This window comes from Photinus pyralis, unplaced genomic scaffold, assembly GCF_008802855.1.
Source record: "Photinus pyralis isolate 1611_PpyrPB1 unplaced genomic scaffold, Ppyr1.3 Ppyr1.4_LG1, whole genome shotgun sequence".
Lineage (NCBI taxonomy): Eukaryota > Metazoa > Arthropoda > Insecta > Coleoptera > Lampyridae > Photinus > Photinus pyralis.
Window position 1 is genome coordinate 59837039 of NW_022170249.1, and position 4469 is coordinate 59841507.

Here is a 4469-nt window from a genome sequence, read left to right on the forward strand (position 1 = left end):
ATTAACTTTGGAGTCACAAAAGTATACCGGATTTAAGTTTAACGGACATACTTATTGTTTTTGTGTCTTGCCATTCGGGCTATCATCAAGCGTTAGTTCATTTACACGGTGCTTGTCAAACATTTTTGGTACGGAGTTTAATGATTTTGTACGAATTTACATTGACGATATTCTTATACTGTCGGAGACCTTTGAGCAGCATTTGCAGCACATTGAATGCGTGCTATCCCGCTTACAAAAATCGGGCTTTACTTTAAGAATAAGGAAATGTGCGTTTTTTCGCGAAAATATGCCTTTTTTGGGTTACATACTAGACGCGTCGGGTATTCGTCCAAACCCCGCTCGAACTCAAGCGATTCGGGATTACGAGGAGCCACAAAATGTAAAGCAACTACAAAAATTTTTGGGATTGGCAAATTTTGATAGGGCATTTTGTGCTAACTACGCAGATATAGTTGCGCCATTGAATTACTTATTACGGAAAAAGTGTACGTGGAAATGGGGCGAAATCGAAAAGAACGCGTTCGAGGAGATCAAGGGAAGGTTAGTTAATAGCACCCTGCTTTATCATCCACGTGAAGATCTACCATATTATCTCACCACTGACGCTAGTGATGTAGGGTTAGGAGCGCAACTGTTTCAAGTCGTGGAGGGGGAAAGAAAAGCGGTAGCATGGGCAAGCCGTATGTTGTTGGATAGGGAAAGGCGGTATAGTTTCAACGAAAAAGAAGCGTTAGCTATTGTTTGGGCCTTAAATAAATTTAGGATTTACCTATTAGGGCGTCCGTTTGTAATTTATACAGATAATAGTTCCGTAACCTATTTGAAGACATGTCGCTTGCTATCAGCACGGATCGCCCGTTACGCGATGGCGTTACAAGAATATGATTTCGAGCTGAAACACATTTCGGGTACTGAAAACATGATCGCGGATGCTTTGTCCCGGTTTGCTGTCAATCGGCCACCGACACCAACAGACAAAGTGTTTGGAATTTTTCCCCTATTCAAAGTACCGATAACTGTACGTAACCAATTGAAGGATATAGCCATAAAACAAAGGCAAGATCCTAAATTATCCAGTATTATTCAGAGTCTGTCGAATAATTCAGAATTTAGCAAACGATTTACTTTGTTAAACGAAATTTTGTATATCCGTCCCGAATTTGACAGTTGTAAACTATGCATACCAAAAGAATTACGATCGTTGTTTATTGAAGCATATCATTGCACATTAGGGCATGTCGGGGCTTACAAAACCTGGAAAGCACTTCAAGGGGAAGTCTGGTGGTCGAACATGCTTAAAGATGTCAAGCAATGGCTTCGCAATTGCGAAGTGTGCCAAAAAACCAAGATCAGTTCCATGCCATCACCACCCCCACAGGCTATTATTGCTAAAGAGAAGAACGAACTTTTGGCGTTGGATCTTTTTGGTCCGCTGCCGCCAAGTAGGGGAGGCGTTACGTTTATATGCGTAATAATTGACGTGTTTACTAAATACGTGACGTTTTATGCGTTAAAGAAAGCCACTCACGCGGGCTATTTTACATCACTTAACCAATGACCTATTTGTAAAGCACGGTTTTCCACAAAAAATACTCACGGATCACGGGACGCAATTTACTGCGAAACGTTGGGCTGAATGTCTAAGTGGGTTCGGGGTTAAAGTAGTACATTCATCAATTCGTCATCCGCAGAGCAACCCTTCCGAGAGGGTGATGCGCGAATTAGGCAGGTTATGCCGTACCTACTGCCACGACCAGCATACCCGTTGGGCGTATGAATTATCAAATTTTGCGGGTTTCCTTAACGCCCTTGTCCACGAGTCCACCGGTTTTAGTCCCCAAGAGTTACAAATGAGTAGTGAGGCTATCAAGCTCCTGCCCACCAATTTGCAACCACCACAGAGCGATACGTTTTCTCCCGAGCTTAAACTAATAATGGCCCAAGAAACTTTGGAGGGTGCTGCTGCGCGAAGGAGTGCTCGTATCACCAAGCGTCCTTTTCCTAAATATGAGCCAGGGGAACTTGTGTTACTAAGAAGTAGTCCTACTTCATCTGCCATAAAAGCAGAGACTAAAAAGTTCCTGTTATTGTTTGAAGGCCCGTACCGTATAAAAAAGGCGTTAGGCGTGTTCACTTATGTATTGGTTAACCCCGAAAATGATTGTGAACGGGGAATTTTTCATATTTCCCATTTAAAAAAATATTTTGTTAGGACAGAGTAACAGAGGCAATACCGTACTTTTAACCTGGGGTGCGAGTTGTAGCAGAAACTTCATTTAATTTAATTCAAAATGTAAAGTTTAAAAATACGCGGGTATTGCCGAATGTACAAACTTGTTTTGCCGTAGTTAAAGCAGGCGCTGGAAATTTTACCTAGTGGAAAGGGAATTTGATATATTTGATCTTGCAACGTAGTCACATTAAGCAAAATGTTACTCTAAAACCTTGTGGTTGTGGTTAAAATAATTTTTAATTATTTCACGCCAGCGCCTGGTTTAGGTATGTTCTTTCACAAGTCAGTAGTTACCCTAATGTGTTAAAACTTTTAGTTTGTAAAGTCAAAAATAAAGCCAACTCGTCCTGCCATCTTCTTTCACAACCCAACCCACCTACCAAGCTACCGGTGCAATATGTCAGGATAAAATATAAGCTGTATATGTGCCACCTTCGCTTAGTCCCACTTATATCAATTTGATAGTTGATACTCGTAATTAGCAACTTGCAGCTTCTCAGTGTTCATATCCTGTTATACAGTAACTACACACATTGCATTGAAAGAATGAAATGTGTGTGGTTACTGTTAATCTTTGTCATCAAAAATTCAAAAATGAAATAATGAATTAAATTTAAGAGTCGCCGTAGCGTTTACAAAGTCGCCCATTTGCGATATGTCGCAAATGTTAAAAAATAGGAGCATTTTGGGATTTTGTATCGCCCATTTTGCGATAAATGGCCCAAGTTGGAAACCCTGTTTTTGAGACACCTTATTTCTCTGCCATCGCCGACGCTATGTCCTCATGAGTTCTCAAAGATTCTGTAGATGCGTGCTATGGCTGATGTCAAGACTTGATCTTGGAATATCAGAAGTTGGGGAAGTGTTTTTGGAAGCAAGATGTCCATAACCCTAAAATATCAGCTATTAAATGCTTGAGATTTTCCGAAAAGATTGCGTAAATATTTACAGGGTGCGCCATCTCAATGTGGTCAATGGAAATATTGAACAACTCACAACTGATTTCGTTTTTTTAAATCGATTACAATTTATTACACCTAGTTACAAAAAAACAACATCAATTAAATGGCCGCCATTATTGGTAAGGCAAAAATTAGCTCTTTTTGTGGCATTTTCCATTATATTGGTTAGTGTGTCGGGCGATATTGCTGCCATTTCAGCGCGAATGTTTTGTAATAGTATAGTAATTTATTGTGTTAATACATTGAAGAAATACTTACACTCGTCCGAAAATCGTATAAAACATAAACATAAAATACATGAAACATATAGAACAATATTACATAAATAACATAACAATTCATTTAGAAAACAAATAATTGAAAAATACAAACAACAAAAAATAACTTAGAGTTAAAGTTCGGTTTATTAGCGTATACGGTATTCTTGAAATGTCCCCATAAAGAGAAATCCGGTAGGGTGCGATGCTCATTACAAATTTACATATGTCAATGTGGGTACCAATGGGCGTATTAGTGATGGTGGGGTTTTCCAGCAATCGTTACTTCACAACGCAATAAATAATTTTAAAACCCTATTAAATTTTCCACCGCCCAAGGAACTGCCAGGACGAGCATCCAAGGTACCTTACGTAATTATTGCCGATGACGCTTTCCCATTGTCGAAGCAACTGCTAAAGCCATATCCATTAAGATATATTACAGAAGAATCCAAAATTTTTAACTACAGGCTTAGCAGGGTCAGGCGAATGATCAAAAGTAGTTTTGGGATTCTAACAAATAGGTTTAGGGTGCTTTTAAATCCAATTAAATTGCGTCCTGAAAAAGTCGAAAAATAACCTTGGCATCTGTGGTGTTACATAATTATCTCATTACTAATAACAATGAAAGTTACACTTTGGGAGATTCGGAGAAAGTTGATTGTGCTGATAAATTGACTCCTTTCCCAACCAGCAAGGAAATATTTTTAAAAGATTTTTAAAACATTACAACGTTGAAAATGCATTTTTAGAAAAAATGTTTTAAGGAAAAATGTTTTAAACACATTTTCAAATATATTTTTTTGTAACGTTTTTGTTTTTTGTTTTTTATACATTTTTGAAATAATTTCGTCTAATCTTTTGCAAGAAAATGTGTTGGAAACATTTTTAAAATAAAGTCTTGAAACTTTTAAGAACATGTGATCTTGTACAATATATACTTTCGTGTTAAATTGGAGGAACCATCTTGAACATTTAAAAAAGCGAAATCGATCGAGTGCCTAAAATCGCGGG